Source organism: Aquarana catesbeiana, linkage group LG03 (genome assembly GCF_042186555.1).
Source record: "Aquarana catesbeiana isolate 2022-GZ linkage group LG03, ASM4218655v1, whole genome shotgun sequence".
Lineage (NCBI taxonomy): Eukaryota > Metazoa > Chordata > Amphibia > Anura > Ranidae > Aquarana > Aquarana catesbeiana.
This window is the reverse complement of record NC_133326.1, coordinates 264,441,044-264,459,596: the sequence shown is the minus strand read 5'-3', so window position 1 is coordinate 264,459,596 and position 18,553 is coordinate 264,441,044. Positions and strand designations below refer to the sequence as shown.

The 18,553-nt window shown below is 43.5% G+C and overlaps 1 protein-coding gene across 1 annotated transcript in view; it reads left to right on the top strand.

The window, feature by feature from the left end:
* TRHDE (thyrotropin releasing hormone degrading enzyme) overlaps positions 1–18,553 on the top strand; it is a 1,580,966-nt gene that overhangs the window by 1,194,325 nt on the left and 368,088 nt on the right. The gene's annotated exons all lie outside the window — the stretch shown is intronic.

The window sequence follows — 18,553 nt, the reverse complement described above, 5'->3', positions numbered from 1 at the left end:
AGTGTATGTGTCAGGTAGGTGGGTCAGTGTATGTGTCAGGTAGGTAGGTGGGTCAGTGTATGTGTCAGGTAGATAGGTGGGTCAGTGTATGTGTCAGGTAGATAGGTGGGTCAGTGTATGTGTCATGTAGGTAGATCAGTGTATGTGTCAGGTAGGTGGATCGGTGTATGTGTCTGGTAGGTAGGTCAGCATATGTGTCAGGTAGGTGGGTCAGTGTATGTGTCAGGTAGGTCAGTGTATGTGTCAGGTAGGTAGGTCAGTGTATGTGTCAGGTAGGTAGGTCAGTATATGTGTCAGGTAGGTGAGTCAGTGTATGTGTTAGGTAGGTCAGTGTATGTGTCAGGTAGGTGGGTCAGTGTCTTTGTCAGGTAGATAGGTGGGCCAGTGTATGTGTCAGGTAGGTGGGTCAATGTATGTGTCAGTTAGGTGGGTCAGTGTATGTTCCAGGTAGGTGGGTCAGTGTATGTGTCAGATAGGTAGGTGGGTCAGTGTATGTGTCAGGTAGATAGGTGGGTCAGTGTATGTGTCAGGTAGATAGGTGGGTCAGTGTATGTGTCAGGTAGGTGGGTCAGTGTATGTGTGAGGTAGGTCAGTGTATGTGTCAGGTAGGTAGGTCAGTGTATGTGTCAGGTAGGTGGGTCAGTGTATGTCAGCTAGGTCTGTCAGTGTATGTGTCAGGTAGGTGGGTCAGTGCATGTGTCAGGTAGGTAGGTGGGTCAGTGTATGTGTCAGGTAGGTAGGTCAGTGTATGTGTCAGGTAGGTGGATCGGTGTATGTGTCAGGTAGGTGGATCGGTGTATGTGTCAGGTAGATAGGTGGGTCAGTGTATGTGTCAGGTAGATAGGTGTGTCAGTGTATGTGTCAGGTAGATATGTGGGTCAGTGTATGTGTCAGGTAGGTGGGTCAGTGTACGTGTCAGGTAGGTCAGTGTATGTGTCAGGTAGGTGGATCGGTGTATGTGTCAGGTAGGTGGATCGGTGTATGTGTCAGGTAAATAGGTGGGTCAGTGTATGTGTCAGGTAGATATGTGGGTCAGTGTATGTGTCAGGTAGGTGGGTCAGTGTACGTGTCAGGTAGGTCAGTGTATGTGTCAGGTAGGTGGGTCAGTGTATGTGTCAGGTAGGTGGGTCAGTGTATGTGTCAGCTAGGTGGGTCAGTGTATGTGTCAGGTAGGTGGGTCAGTGTATGTGTCAGGTAGGTGGGTCAGTGTATGTGGTAGGTAGGTCAGGTAGGTGGGTCAGTGTATGTGTCAGGTAGGTGGGTCAGTGTATGTTTTAGGTAGATAGGTGGGCCAGTGTATGTGTCAGGTAGGTGGGTCAGTGTATGTGTCAGGTAGGTGGGTCAGTGTATGTGTCAGGTAGGTAGGTGGGTCAGTGTATGTGTCAGGTAGATAGGTGGGTCAGTGTATTTGTCAGGTAGATAGGTGGGTCAGTGTATGTGTCAGGTAGGTAGGTCAGTGTATGTGTCAGGTAGGTGGATCGGTGTATGTGTCAGGTAGGTAGGTCAGCATATGTGTCAGGTAGGTGGGTCAGTGTTTGTGTCAGGTAGGTCAGTGTATGTGTCAGGTGGGTAGGTCAGTGTATGTGTCAGGTAGGTGGATCGTTGTATGTGTCAGGTAGATAAGTGGGTCAGTGTATGTGTCAGGTAGATAGGTGGGTCAGTGTATGTGTCAGGTAGATATGTGGGTCAGTGTATGTGTTAGGTAGGTGGGTCAGTGTACGTGTCAGGTAGGTCAGTGTATGTGTCAGGTAGGTGGGTCAGTGTATGTGTCAGCTAGGTGGGTCAGTGTATGTGTCAGGTAGGTGGGTCAGTGTATGTGTCAGGTAGGTAGGTCAGTGTATGTGTCAGGTAGGTCAGTGTATGTGTCAGGTAGGTGGGCCAGTGTATGTGTCAGGTAGATAGGTGGGCCAGTGTATGTGTCAGGTAGGTGGGTCAGTGTATGTGTCAGGTAGATAGGTGGGTCAATGTATGTGTCAGTTAGGTGGGTCAGTGTATGTTCCAGGTAGGTGGGTCAGTGTATGTGTCAGGTAGGTGGGTCAGTGTATGTGTCAGGTAGGTAGGTCAGGTAGGTGGGTCAGTGTATGTGTCAGGTAGGTGGGTCAGTGTATGTGTCAGGTAGATAGGTGGGCCAGTGTATGTGTCAGGTAGGTGGGTCAGTGTATGTGTCAGGTAGGTGGGTCAGTGTATGTGTCAGGTAGGTAGGTGGGTCAGTGTATGTGTCAGGTAGATAGGTGGGTCAGTGTATTTGTCTGGTAGATAGATGGGTCAGTGTATGTGTCAGTTAGGTAGGTCAGTGTATGTGTCAGGTAGGTGGATCGGTGTATGTGTCAGGTAGGTAGGTCAGCATATGTGTCAGGTAGGTGGGTCAGTGTATGTGTCAGGTAGGTCAGTGTATGTGTCAGGTAGGTAGGTCAGTGTATGTGTCAGGTAGGTGGGTCAGTGTATGTGTCAGGTAGGTCAGTGTATGTGTCAGGTAGGTGGGTCAGTGTCTGTGTCAGGTAGATAGGTGAGCCAGTGTGTGTGTCAGGTAGGTGGGTCAATGTATGTGTCAGTTAGGTGGGTCAGTGTATGTTCCAGGTAGGTGGGTCAGTGTATGTGTCAGGTAGATAGGTGGGTCAGTGTATGTGTCAGGTAGATAGGTGGGTCAGTGTATGTGTCAGGTAGGCGGGTCAGTGTATGTGTCAGGTAGGTCAGTGTATGTGTCAGGTAGGTCAGTGTATGTGTCAGGTAGGTAGGTCAGTGTATGTGTCAGGTAGGTGGGTCAGTGTATGTCAGCTAGGTCTGTCAGTATATGTGTCAGGTAGGTGGGTCAGTGCATGTGTCAGGTAGGTAGGTGGGTCAGTGTATGTGTCATGTAGGTAGGTCAGTGTATGTGTCAGGTAGGTGGGTCAGTGTATGTGTCAGGTAGGTGGGTCAGTGTATGTGTCAGGTAGGTGGGTCAGTACATGTGTCAGGTAGGTAGGTGGGTCAGTGTATGTGTCATGTAGGTAGGTCAGTGTATGTGTCAGGTAGGTGGGTCAGTGTATGTGTCAGGTAGGTGGGTGAGTGTATGTGTCAGGTAGGTAGGTGGGTCAGTGTATGTGTCAGGTAGATAGGTGGGTCAGTGTATTTGTCAGGTAGATAGGTGGGTCAGTGTATGTGTCAGGTAGGTAGGTCAGTGTATGTGTCAGGTAGGTGGATCGGTGTATGTGTCAGGTAGGTAGGTCAGCATATGTGTCAGGTAGGTGGGTCAGTGTATGTGTCAGGTAGGTCAGTGTATGTGTCAGGTAGGTAGGTCAGTGTATGTGTCAGGTAGGTGGATCGGTGTATGTGTCAGGTAGATAGGTGGGTCAGTGTATGTGTCAGGTAGATAGGTGGGTCAGTGTATGTGTCAGGTAGATAGGTGGGTCAGTGTATGTGTCAGGTAGGTGGGTCAGTGTACGTGTCAGGTAGGTCAGTGTATGTGTCAGGTAGGTGGGTCAGTGTATGTGTCAGGTAGGTGGGTCAGTGTATGTGTCAGCTAGGTGGGTCAGTGTATGTGTCAGGTAGGTGGGTCAGTGTATGTGTCAGGTAGGTAGGCCAGTATATGTGTCAGGTAGGTGGGTCAGTGTATGTGTCAGGTAGGTCAGTGTATGTGTCAGGTAGGTGGGCCAGTGTATGTGTCAGGTAGATAGGTGGGCCAGTGTATGTGTCAGGTAGGTGGGTCAGTGTATGTGTCAGGTAGATAGGTGGGTCAATGTATGTGTCAGTTAGGTGGGTCAGTGTATGTTCCAGGTAGGTGGGTCAGTGTATGTGTCAGGTAGGTGGGTCAGTGTATGTTCCAGGTAGGTGGGTCAGTGTATGTGTCAGGTAGATAGGTGGGTCAGTGTATGTGTCAGGTAGATAGGTGGGTCAGTGTATGTGTCAGGTAGGCGGTTCAGTGTATGTGTCAGGTAGGTCAGTGTATGTGTCAGGTAGGTGGGTCAGTGTATGTGTCAGGTAGGTGGGTCAGTGTATGTGTCAGGTAGGTGGGTCAGTACATGTGTCAGGTAGGTAGGTGGGTCAGTGTATGTGTCATGTAGGTAGGTCAGTGTATGTGTCAGGTAGGTGGGTCAGTGTATGTGTCAGGTAGGTGGGTCAGTGTATGTGTCAGGTAAGTAGGTGGGTCAGTGTATGTGTCAGGTAGATAGGTGGGTCAGTGTATTTGTCAGGTAGATAGGTGGGTCAGTGTATGTGTCAGGTAGGTAGGTCAGTGTATGTGTCAGGTAGGTGGATCGGTGTATGTGTCAGGTAGGTAGGTCAGCATATGTGTCAGGTAGGTGGGTCAGTGTATGTGTCAGGTAGGTAGGTGGGTCAGTGTATGTGTCATGTAGGTAGGTCAGTGTATGTGTCAGGTAGGTGGGTCAGTGTATGTGTCAGGTAGGTGGTTCAGTGTATGTGTCAGGTAGGTGGGTCAGTACATGTGTCAGGTAGGTAGGTGGGTCAGTGTATGTGTCATGTAGGTAGGTCAGTGTATGTGTCAGGTAGGTGGGTCAGTGTATGTGTCAGGTAGGTGGGTCAGTGTATGTGTCAGGTAGGTAGGTGGGTCAGTGTATGTGTCAGGTAGATAGGTGGGTCAGTGTATTTGTCAGGTAGATAGGTGGGTCAGTGTATGTGTCAGGTAGGTAGGTCAGTGTATGTGTCAGGTAGGTGGATCGGTGTATGTGTCAGGTAGGTAGGTCAGCATATGTGTCAGGTAGGTGGGTCAGTGTATGTGTCAGGTAGGTCAGTGTATGTGTCAGGTAGGTAGGTCAGTGTATGTGTCAGGTAGGTGGATCGGTGTATGTGTCAGGTAGATAGGTGGGTCAGTGTATGTGTCAGGTAGATAGGTGGGTCAGTGTATGTGTCAGGTAGATATGTGGGTCAGTGTATGTGTCAGGTAGGTGGGTCAGTGTACGTGTCAGGTAGGTCAGTGTATGTGTCAGGTAGGTGGGTCAGTGTATGTGTCAGGTAGGTGGGTCAGTGTATGTGTCAGCTAGGTGGGTCAGTGTATGTGTCAGGTAGGTGGGTCAGTGTATGTGTCAGGTAGGTAGGTCAGTATATGTGTCAGGTAGGTGGGTCAGTGTATGTGTCAGGTAGGTCAGTGTATGTGTCAGGTAGGTGGGTCAGTGTATGTGTCAGGTAGGTGGGTCAGTACATGTGTCAGGTAGGTAGGTGGGTCAGTGTATGTGTCAGGTAGATAGGTGGGTCAATGTATGTGTCAGTTAGGTGGGTCAGTGTATGTTCCAGGTAGGTGGGTCAGTGTATGTGTCAGGTAGGTGGGTCAGTGTATGTGTCAGGTAGGTAGGTCAGGTAGGTGGGTCAGTGTATGTGTCAGGTAGGTGGGTCAGTGTATGTGTCAGGTAGATAGGTGGGCCAGTGTATGTGTCAGGTAGGTGGGTCAGTGTATGTGTCAGGTAGGTGGGTCAGTGTATGTGTCAGTTAGGTAGGTGGGTCAGTGTATGTGTCAGGTAGATAGGTGGGTCAGTGTATTTGTCAGGTAGATAGGTGGGTCAGTGTATGTGTCAGTTAGGTAGGTCAGTGTATGTGTCAGGTAGGTCAGTGTATGTGTCAGGTAGATAGGTCAGTGTATGTGTCAGGTAGGTGGGTCAGTGTATGTGTCAGGTAGGTCAGTGTATGTGTCAGGTAGGTGGGTCAGTGTATGTGTCAGGTAGGTCAGTGTATGTGTCAGGTAGGTGGGTCAGTGTCTGTGTCAGGTAGATAGGTGGGCCAGTGTATGTGTCAGGTAGTTGGGTCAATGTATGTGTCAGTTAGGTGGGTCAGTGTATGTTCCAGGTAGGTGGGTCAGTGTATGTGTCAGGTAGATAGGTGGGTCAGTGTATGTGTCAGGTAGGCGGGTCAGTGTATGTGTCAGGTAGGCGGGTCAGTGTATGTGTCAGGTAGGTCAGTGTATGTGTCAGGTAGGTAGGTCAGTGTATGTGTCAGGTAGGTGGGTCAATGTATGTCAGCTAGGTCTGTCAGTGTATGTGTCAGGTAGGTGGGTCAGTGCATGTGTCAGGTAGGTAGGTGGGTCAGTGTATGTGTCATGTAGGTAGGTCAGTGTATGTGTCAGGTAGGTGGATCGGTGTATGTGTCAGGTAGGTAGGTCAGCATATGTGTCAGGTAGGTGGGTCAGTGTATGTGTCAGGTAGGTCAGTGTATGTGTCAGGTAGGTAGGTCAGTGTATGTCAGGTAAGTGGGTCAGTGTATGTGTCAGGTAGGTGGGTCAGTGTATGTGTCAGGTAGATAGGTGGGTCAGTGTATGTGTCAGGTAGATATGTGGGTCAGTGTATGTGTCAGGTAGGTGGGTCAGTGTACGTGTCAGGTAGGTCAGTGTATGTGTCAGGTGGGTAGTTCAGTGTATGTCAGGTAGGTGGGCCAGTGTATGTGTCAGGTAGGTTGGTCAGTGTATGTGTCAGGTAGATAGGTGGGTCAGTGTATGTGTCAGGTAGGTCAGTGTATGTGTCAGGTAGTTCAGTGTATGTGTCAGGTAGGTAGGTCAGTGTATGTCAGGTAGGTGGGTCAGTGTATGTGTCAGGTGGGTGGGTCAATGTATGTGTCAGGTATATAGGTGGGTCAATGTATGTGTCAGGTAGGTGGGTCAGTGTATGTGTCAGGTAAGTGGGTCAGTGTATGTCAGGTAGGTCACATGTTACAAGGGCACGGCAAAGGGGGGCCAATGGGGCTGCGCCAAGGGGGCGGCAAAATTAAGTTTCCCCTAGGGTGTCAAAAATTCCTGCACCAGCCCTGTTTTTACCACATCCAAATACAGTACTTTTGTATGCCCTTTTTTCATATGTTTCCTAATACCGGAAAAAGGCAGTTTTTGAAAATCCAGCCAAAAATGTTATGGGGTCAAAGTAAATACATTACTTTTTGCTGTACACAATTTTCTTACAAGGACAACTCTTTGAACTGGATGGAACTTCTACACCTGTTTATGATATCTGCACATATGCCCACAGGCCGTTTGTGCTTCATTGTTAATGTTCTATAAAGGAACATGCTGGTAGGAGGAGTGAACATAGTGACAGAGAGATTTGCTCATCAGTCTGCCTTTTTTCTTTCATTGTCAGTCACAAACTGAGGGAGGGACCATATCTTTATTTGGTAACCTATTGGAAAAAAAAAAATTAGATTACAAATTAAAACAGCAGTTTTTGTTTTATAACTCATTGATCATGCCAGTAGTTCTGTTGTTTGACCCATTCCTGCAAAAGCCAAGCTGTCTAACAAAAAGGGCACTCACATAGGTACTCACATTTACAGGAAGTCCCAGCCTCAGCTACTAAATTTTCAGATTAACTATCAATCAACCAACAGAGGATATTAACTGCTGAAGAATCAATAGAAGCAAAGGATGACCATCATCCTGCAAAATTGGTAGCTGGTGGTCTTGGAGAGAGAGAATACATTGGCAGGATCAATAGGTATTTACAATATAGGACATTCAGCCTGGGTTCACACATGTGCGGTGCGAATTGAAGCTCAGGTTTCACTGGGAAGATAAAAATCAGTTGTTCAGAGGTTCATCTGCGTTTTAGCTGCGGATCAGTGAGCAGGGAGGGGGGGAGAGGGGGAGGTGTAGTGAGGAGAAGGAGAAATCTGTGTTCAGAACACAATGCATCTGCAAATCAATGCCCAGAAAACGTACACTTTTTTGTGCAATGCGCAGTGCGAATGCAACGCACATATGTGAACCAGATGCATTCATATGAATGTATTTTAAAATGTCCTGTGTAAGCCGCATCTAATTCGCATAGGTGTGAATGGGGGCTCACTCACATCTAATAAAAAGACATTGCAAAACTACATTTACAAAGCAAACATGGGAGATACTTACATATTTTTAATGTTTAGGTTTGCATACACTTTAACTGCAGCCTTCTGTCCTGCCAGACAGGGTAGTGCAGAGCAGTAAAGCTATGTAAAACCCAGGACTGTATGGACAGAAGAATAGGTTATCTGTGTATTTAACTGTTGGCCTTGATTTTATCTTTAAATGTTGGTACTGTCTGGTGTACGTACATATTGAGCTGAATGCAATCCATAATACAAGTTTAGTGAAATACATAATTAACTGGTTGCATACTTTAAATAAAACCATAACGTCATAAGCTTGTGAAACTACATTTTTATTCGGCAGAATTCCTTAACTTGAAAGAAGTAACCTTTTTTATGGCTTTGATAATGGGATTACCCTTTAACCTTCTGATCCTAGCAATTATTTTGCTGAAGATGGCTATCGTGTAAAATGCTTTGCAGTTAAGTTAGTGTATGGGGAGAAATCAATCAATAGAAATTACATGAGACTAGTTCAAGGTTGCAGTTGGCAGGTAGCTTCCTTTTTTACTTCTTTGTGGCACAGAAAAGCATCCGGCATTTGCTTTTCTGAGATAGCGTCTAGGAGTTTTCTTGTCTGGCGACTGCAGACTGTTATATTTTCATGATGTCTGTTTATGACTTATAATATGTGTTAATGTGCTAAGTACTCTTCTGCTTGTTTTAGGTTTTCATTAATTACACTTACATTTACTATGCAGTGGGGCTGGGTATTATAATGATTGCAAAAAAGCTACAGTTGTTATCTGTTGCAGGCTGTCCCAAAAAATGTATTATATATATATATCTATATATATATATATATAGATATATATATATAGATATATATATATATCTATATATATATCTATATATATATACCGTATTTATCGGCGTATAACACGCACAGGCGTATAGCACGCACATTCATTAAAAGAGGGAAGTTTCCGGAAAAAACTTGAATTTTAAATAAGGAACTTTGAAGCAAAATAAGGGTCAGTGCCCATCTGCAGCCTCACCATTGCCATCAGTGCCCATCTGCAGCCTCACAAGTGCCATCAATGCAGCAGCCTCACCATTGCCATCAATGCAGCAGCCTCACCATTGCCATCAATGCAGCAGCCTCACCATTGCCATCAATGCAGCAGCCTCACCATTGCCATCAATGCAGCAGCCTCACCATTATCTTCAATGCAGCAGCCTCGCCAATGCCATCAGTGCAGACTGATTGATGCCCATCTGCAGCCAGGAGGGGACAGGGAGGGGGGGCGGGACGAGCGCCGACAGATTACATACAGTGAGAATCTCCTATGATAGACCTAACAGTAGTCCAATGGCGGCCCAGGAGATGGGACTTCTTATTACAGAGGCCGCCAAGTAAACAGAGGATTCTCACTGTATGTAACCTGACGGCGCTCGTCCCACCCCCTCCCTGTCCCCTTCGAGGCAGCTAAAATTGAAGTATTGGCGTATAACACGCACACGCTATTTGCACCCGATTTTCATGGTGAAAAGGTGAGTGTTATACGCCAATAAATACAGTGTATATATATATATATATATATATATATATATATATATATATATATATATATATATATATATATATATATATATATATATAAAATCAGAGTTTCTGTGACCTTGTTCACAAAGTCTCTGTCTTTTTGCTGCTTTGTCAGTACAGGTACTCCTAACTTAACAACCAGGTTCCGTTCCAGCAAACAGGTCATTAAACGAATTGGTCATTAAACGAGGATCCACAAGTAAATTCATCAATATTTTAAGCATTCTTAACTACTGTACTTTACTGTATTCTGAAAAAAAGGTCTAAACACAAAACTCCATCTCAATAACGTTGTTTTAATTTGCATAAGTACAGAACACAAAAATATAAACAACAAAAATACTGTACAGGATACAATGATGTACAGTGCCCAAAAGGTAAACGTATACAGTAGATATTTAGTGTAACATTTTAGTTATCAAATCCTTCAAAGGTTGAGAGTGCTTCAGGGTCATCAGTGTCATCATTGAAATTACCAGCAGGGTCATCAGTGTCATCACTGGAGTTACCAGCAGGGTCATCAGTGTCATCATTGGAGTTACCAGCAGGGTCCACAGTGTCATCATTGGAATTACCAGCAGGGCCATCAGGAGTTGTAGATGAGGGAGATGACAACAAGGAAATGATAGAACTGGTAGAGGTAGCTTGCAAGAAGAATTCTGTTAAGGTGCTCTGCTTTGTAATTTTCTTTTTTTCATCATAAATTTCACGATGACATTGCATAAGTTCCTTCATCTGCCGTTCCACTTTAGAGAACCTTTCAACATTTGGGTCCATACTCTCTAATAAGGATGAGCTGTTCGCAAACAGCATGTGCAGAGCCCGCCAGGAAGTCGGCACTGCGGAGCACTAATCACAAGCAGTGAGACATTGTCCCACTGATGCGCGGCTGCAGAGGTTGGGAAATGTTTTACAGCTTGTGATTAGCACTTCCCAGTGCCGACTTCCTGGCGAGCTCTGCACGTGCTGTTTGCGAACACGCCTGAGCTCATTCTTACTCTCTAATTGTAATAAAGCTGCATTCACTTTTGAGATCACGCCAGCTAACCCCCTGACTCTGAACTTCTTTTCTACTCCTTCCATTGTTAACTCCTTTTCTTCCTCTTCCTGTTCTAAGTGCTGCTGTGCTTCCAACTCTCTTAAATCTTCATTACTTAGCTCTTCCTCAAAAAATTCTGCTAATTCTTTAAGTTCTGCCACTTCAACATCTAACTCAAGCATGTTTGCAAGTTGCACACTTTTTTGATTTATAACTTCAACATCTGTTTCATCAAACCCTTCGCTATTGTTCACAAAATGCTTTAAGCATTTTTTTAATATACCCTGCATACACTTTTCTGTTACTTCCTCCCAAGCTGATGCAATGTTTTTTATGCAGTGTAAAATGTTGTAAGTTTTCCAAAAATCACAAATTGTATCTTCAAAATTTTCAGTTGCTGCTACAGCTTTGGAAAAGGCGGTGTGCAAATAGTAGGACTTGAATGTTGCTATTTCACCCTGATCCATGGATTGTAGGATAGCAGTTGTGTTTTTAGGAGATGCACTACCTTTACATCTGGATTTAGGTCATCAAGATGCTGGGGGTGGCCTAGGGCATTATCAAGCAGGGGGATCAGTTTAAAGGGAACACCCTTTTGCTGACAGTAACGTTTGACCGAGGGTATGAAACAGTTAATGAACCAGTCATCAAATATAGCTTGTGTCACCCATGCTTTGTTATTTGCACGATAATAAAAAGGCAGTGTGTGCTTACTAACCTGATTCAATGCACGTGGGTTCTGTGAACTTTAGATGAGGAGAGGCTTTAATTTGAACCCAGCAACATTTCCTCCCAACAACAACATGACCCTGTCTTTATAAGCCTTAAAACCGGGCATTGTTTTAGCTTCTTTGTGTATGTAGGACCTTTCGGGCATTTTTTTTCTAAAAAAGTCAAGTTTTAGCCACGTTAAATATCTGCTCTGGACAATAGCCACCTTTTTCGATGATTTTATCAAATTCAACCACAAATTTTTTAGCTGCTTCCACATCTGCACTTGCAGCCTCCCCACTGATACTCCAATTATGGAGGTTGAATCTCCCACAAAACCTTTGAAACCATCCATGGCTTGCTGTAAATGTTTTAGTTGATTCTTCTCCTTTGTGAACTTTCAAATTCTCAAAAATACTGTATGCTTTGGTTTAAATCAATAAAAAAACTTATTGGAATTCTTTTTTCTATTTGGTCGTCAATCCATACCGCCAGCAATTTCTCCATTTCACGACTGAGGCTATTCTGCTGCCTAGTTATTATGGTTTGATATCCTGTCAATGCTTTTACTGCCTCTTTCATTCTATCCTTATCCTTTAGGATTTTGAAATGGTAGAATGTACAAGTTCCAATTCACTTTCTATTTCTTTAACTTTCTTGCCAGCCTTATAGTCCTTAATAATTTTAATTTTCATATCAAGATCAATAGCTTTTCTTTTTTTCTCAGCACTTTCTGCAGGTACAAGCAAGCTTTTTCTTTTTTCTGACATGGTGTGGGCAATACCTGCACAGGACAAGCACACATTACATTACAGTACTGTACATAAAGACTTAAAACAGTACAGTATAAAGACATAAGACATTAGGTGAACCAAGTACAGTACATACCTATAAAACAGCAGGCCAGGAATGAGAATTAGGCTGATGCAGAGTGATGACATGATGTCCTGTGCACGGGTCGGGAGAGCTGGCCATTTAACAGGTAAGTTGTTAAACAAGGAGTATCTGTAACGTAAAATAGAGTAAAGGTCCAAATATGAGCCCTCCACCCTCCCTGTAATGGTGTTAGCTAGCTGACCTGAGATCTTGAAGATTTCACCTTCACCAAAAAACAATGGTAAAGCTGGCCATACATGGATTAAAATGTGACCGGTTCAGGAGGAAACAAACACGTTTTCAATCCATGTGTGGTTGTTTCCATTCATGAGATGTCGATCTATCCATTAACTTTTCATACATGGGCTTGTTGGTATATTTTCACTTGATAAGCACATGCAGTCAATGGGCTGCAGTGCTGATCAATGTAGTCTTACCTTGGGGGAATCCCACTGTCAGAGTACAATGTGATAGCGAGGAGGATTTTCCCATCCACCTCAAATGCATTAAGAGGAAAATCAGTTGAATGAAAAAACTGGGCCATGTATGACCAGCTTGAGATAAATACTTATGCCGCATACACATTAGATGGGGTGACATCACCCCATCTGATGAAGGCAAAATCAACACAGTTTTGACATACTAATGTTTTATATTGCCTTCACTTTATCAAAGTTGAACTTTGTAAGTTCCTGAATTGTGGATGTTATGGTTTAAAAAATGCCTGTTTAGCCACAAAAAGGCTATATACTGTCACACATACATGTTATACACCAAAGATGTTGGTTTGTTAAAAAACCCTTTTATAATGCACATGTGAATGTGCTTAGAGTAAAATGTTTTATACTCAACAATGTGTGGCTTCTTCTTTCAATGCTCAATACCAGTTTTTGGATTATGTTGGTGTAGTTACACTGACAATGGGGGTTATTTACTAAAGGCAAATCAACTTTGCACTACAAGTGCAGTTTCAGTGCACTCTCAAGTGCACTTGCAGTGCACGTGTAGTGCAAAGTGGATTTGCCTTTAGTAAATAACCTCCACAGTGCTCTAAAATTTGCCCCAATAAGGCCATTTTAGGGACTCCAAACAATTAATTCATGGAGTTGAAAAGGATGATTATTTTTACCATTAATGCATTACATACATTAACAACAAAAACATTGTGTGTGTGTAGCAGACCCATAGCACAACATAATAGCTGAAGAAGAGATTGTCACCTCATGTATCAAATAAGTTACGTTTGCACTATTGAAGAAAATGCCCAAAAAAAGGACATTGGAGAACCTAGGAGACAGATAAAAGAAACACAAGCAGTAAATCAAAAGAAATATGAGTTCAGTTTATAAAAAAATTATTTTCCATAGTTTTTAAACTGTATCTGGCATATCAATTGCCCCCCTACCCTCAAAGTACTCCATATAGCTTTGCCATACTTTGCGGGAGCTTTTGGGGGGGCAAGCCAGGGTGGCTAGCTTCAAGTGCCATCATGTTTGAGTCCAGTGAGCCGGCCTCAGTCGCAACTGAGGCCACATAGTTGCCTGCATTTTTGCGTAAAAAGTTGTGCAAAATGCAGCATGAAAGAACAATGTGATTTAGTTTATATTCCGCCATATTGATTGCAGTGAGGAATAGGCGGAACTGGCTGGCCATTATGCCAAAGGTATTTTCAATCACTGTTCTGGCTCTGGCCAGCCGGTACGAAGACGAATGGGAGTTCCCGGCACATTGTCTTCTGGAGGTGGCAAGCCCAAGCTGCCATTCTGGAGCCGTCTGTATAACTCCTTCTGACTCCACCATCTGACACCCGGCCATTTTTCCCCACATCCACATACAAAAACTATTAAGTTGCCGACACTACCTCCAACAACACGATACTTCTATACCCCTTACAATTATAATAGTATGACCCCGAGTTGGGGGGTGGGATGATGTAGACATGTTTACTATCTATTGCCCCAATGCAGTTGGGAAAGTCCCACTGCTGGGCAGACTGGGAAGCCACAGTCTGCCATTCCTGTGGGTTTGAAGGAAACTGTGGAGTCAAACAAAAAAAAAATAGTACTTTTGCACATAACATTGCAAGCAGATTAGACACAAACATTCTTGGCCAACATAAGTATAACATTTATTGATTTATTGAAATGAGCATTTAAACACAAAAGTATAAGGTCCACTTATCAGATTCCTCCCCCCCTCTGATGGCCCATTGTAAAAATTTTAGGGGGGGTGTTTTGGACAGGTAACCGTTTACACTTCATTGAGAGATGAATGCATAAATAACGTGTGTTACTTTGGCCAGCCCCTCCTTACTTACACTATTGGCAGCCTACTGAACAGGTAAGAATGTCATAATCCAAAAATATAAGTACACACTGTACAAATTGAAGCACATTTTTATTTTCTGCAATTACCTATCAAGATAATATGAGAACAAAACTTTAAACAGTACAATTTGAAAGTATTCAGGCAGGCATTTGCACTACATGCTTTGGTGAATTTATCCATAAATATGACCACAAAAGAGGTAGGTATAGTGTGTATGGGTTTGGCAAAGTCAGCAGATAGAGTATTGGTATCAGTTGAATTAGCGGTTGGGGGGGAGGCAGGGTTCCAAATGAGGTTTTGCCCCCCCCCAAAAAAAAAACATTTTGCACAAAAATACAATTTAGACACATTTTAGGGGGTGTTTAGGGTAAGCAGTACAATGGAGCTGACAAAATACATTAAGTGAGTAGGCTAGGTGTGTATGGGCCCAGGATAGCATGCTGGGGAGGTTAGTGAAGGCAAATATGCATGGAAGACAAAAAAGGACCATTAAAAGCTTACAGCATGCATGAGAACAAACAGGACATTCACAGCATATTACAATCATGGTAATTATGGAATGATAAAATAAATACAATGCATTAGCAAAAATTAAATACATAGAATGTGATGTTAAAGGATACAACCTACCTTAATATAGTCCTTCTGCAGGACCTGAATGATGGCAGAACAAGTCTCTGGAATAATGATTCCCAGAGCCTGGGGGGAGATCCCAGTCGTGAAATTAATATCCTGGAGACTTCTCTCCATCGCCAAGTACCGCAAGGTGGCGAGCCTCTGCTCAGGAGTGATGGCTTGCCGCATGCAGGTGTCCTGCTTCGTAATATAAGGGGACAGCAAAGCCAACAGACGGTGAAAAACAGGGTTCATCATCCAGAGATAATTCCTGAAATCATCAGGATTATTCTCCTGGATCTCCCGCAACAAAGGCATGTGCGAGAATTCGTCACGCTGGAGCAACCAATTCTTCGTCCATGAACTCCCCCTCGCCCTGTTCATGGACTGGACTTGGGTCAAAGCAACTCTAACACCAAGCCCAAGCACAGCATGAACTCTACGATGAGTATGTACCTGCAACATGGCTTGAAAATGGTCGGCTGGTCAGAATGAACTAACAGAACCCACTGAAAATCAGAAAGGACCTGAGAAGAACGAGCTGAAAATCAGAAACAAGCGGACAAGAACGCACTGAAAAACAGAAGTGAACTATAAATAAAATGCACTGAAAAACAGAAGCGAACTGACAACACGCATTGAAAAACAGATACAAACCCACAAGCACAAACTGAAAAGCAGAATAAGCCCAAAGGGTGGCGCACTGGCTATTGGACTTCCTTTTTATAGTCCCGTCATATGTGTTGTATATCACCGCGTTCTCACTTTCGGAATTTTGGGCCAACATTTGTGTGACCGTGTGTACGCAAGACAAGTTTGAACAACGTCCTTCGGGAAAAATCCACGGTTTTGTTGTCGGAAAATCTGATCGTGTGTACAGGGCATTACTCTGCTGAATTACTTACAAAACTGAAGAATACTTTTTACATTTGTTGAGACTCTAGGTTCCACAAAATAAAAAGTTGTCATAGATGTTTTAGGCTTCAGCCATACCTCAATATCAGCTTCAATAAAAACATTTTTGATAAAATATTGTGTTGTATTTTCATTTACTTTTTTTGTGGATGTTATCTTTTAAAGATTTATGGCTGCAGCACATGCTATCAAAAGAATATTTGCAGATTTTTATCACACTGATAACAGTGAGAATGACAGAGACATAATTTACAGATGCAGTCATTCTGAATAAAAATAAATGAATGCTTGACAACCTTCACATCCTATCAGTAATATCCATTTAGGGAGAGGCAAATTAAAAAATTAAAACATTTATTAATTGTCATTATAGTTGCTGAAAAAAAAAGGTTTAGTAGTACATAAATTGTTGAGGTCGAGTAAGAATATACCTTTGAATATAATGTATGCAATCTGCATAGTAAACTATGGTCTATATCCTTGACCATTAATACACTTCCAATTATTTATCTTTGCATATCAATGTAATTACTGTATACTGTACTTCACCAAGAATGGTTTATATTGACCTTTACTATTACATAAATGAACATAGCACAGCAAAGAGCTGCAATAAATGATATTAGCTTAAGACACGTATTTAAAATGTGTTCCTGAAAAATGTTACTTACATATTCTCATACATTTGATTGAAGGTGAAATACTTTATTTAACAGGTTAAAATGTATGTATAGGCATTTTTTACTTTTTTTTTTAAGAATAGAGGATGACTAGACCCGCTGTCAAATTTAAATTGCTCCCCAGTAGGGATGAGCCGAACACCCCCCCCCGGTTCAGTTTGCACCAGAACCTGCGAACGGACCGAAAATTTGCATGAACATTAGAACCCCATCGAAGTCTATGGGACTCGAACGTTCAAAATCAAAAGTGCTAATTTTAAAGGCTAATTTGCATGGTATTGTCCTAAAAAGGGTTTGGGGACCCGGGTCCTGCCCAAGGGGACATGTATCAATGCAAAAAAAAGTTCTAAAAACATCCTTCTTTTTTTCGGGAGCGATTTTAATGATGCTATAAGTGAAAAAAAGTGAAATATTCCTTTAAATATCATACCTGGGGGGTGTCTATAGTATGCCTGTAAAGTGGCGCGTGTTTCCCGTGCTTAGAACAGTCCCTGCACAAAATGACATTTTTAAAGTAATAAAAGTAATTTAATACTGCTTACGGCTTTAATGTAATGTCCAGTCCCGGCAATATGGATGAAAATCAGTGAGACAAACGGCATGGGTACCCCCCCAGTCCATTACCAGGCCCTTTGGGTCTTGTATGGATATTAGCGGGAACCCCACACCCAAATTAAAAAAAGGAAAGGCGTGGGGCCCCAGGCCTTCTAAACAGCAGTATACAGGCGGTGCAAACAAGACAGCGGCTGTAGGTTTGTTGTTAAGTAGAATCTGTTTGTAATTTTGAACTGGTACATTTTAAAGTGTAGCTCCAGCCAAAAAATCTATTTTTAAGCTTTTTGGAAAATATAGGGAAGGCTTATCACCCCTGTGACTTTGTTTTGCTGTCTGTGCACCTCTTCAAAAGATTTTACCTCCCTTTCTGTCCCAATGACAAATGTTTTTTGACAATTTGGGGTTTTTAGTGAAACAAGGATTGGTGATAAAGCATCAGTGGAAAGGAGACACGTTTTTCCCATGTTAACTCTTACAGGAGAGAATTTCCCTTTCTAGGGTTAGATTTCATCTCACTTCCTATTGTCTCCTTCTGTTTGCAAGTAGGAGTGGTTTGTAAGCTGGATGTTTGAAAGTAGAGGCCTGCCCTATATACTCTGCAGAAATTGGGGCCTTAGGTGTTGGTGTTGCCACAACACTGTAAGCCCTCACAGTTACTCTTGGTGGGTGCAGGAACGGGCTTTGCTGTGAAATATTAGATCAATAATTGTAATTACATGCCCGTGTTGAACAGGGTCAGAAAAATTGGGCCTTTGGTGGTGGTGGTGCTGGTGCCACAACACTGTAAGTCCTCACAGTTACTCTTGGTGGGCGCAGAAACAGGCCCTGCTGTGAAATATTAGATCAAGAATTGTAATTACATGTTCCTTTTGAACAGGGGCAGAAAAATTGGGCCTTAGGCCCTGGTGCCACAACACTGCAACCCCTCACAGATACTCTAGTTGGAGCGCAGGAATGAGCCCTCCTGCAAAATATTGAATCAAAAATTGTAATTACATGCCCCTGTTAAGCAGGGGCTGAAAAATTGGGCCTTAGCCACTGGTGGCGGCGCCCAGAACCAAAAATATTCTTACAAGCTATCAGCATGATCATTGAGGAGGAAGAGGATAGTCACTCAGCATCAGCATAGGCAGTCTTGAAGGGATCTGACATTTCAAAAAAATGTATTCGGTTACATCAGTATCAGGTGCTTGGTAGCTGGTGGTGATCCAAGATTGATTCATTTTTATGAAGGTCAGTCGATCGACCGAGTCGGTGGACAGGCGCACCCTGTGATCGGTTACAAAACCTCCAGCAGCACTGAATGTGCGTTCAGAAAGAACGCTGGATGCAGGACAGGCCAGTAGCTCAATTGCATACTGTGCAAGCTCTGGCCAGTGATCCATCCTCAAGACCCAGTAACCCAGAACATTTTCGGTGGGAAAGGTGTCCAAGTCAGATCTTGCCCCTGGGTATTCCAGCACCATGTAA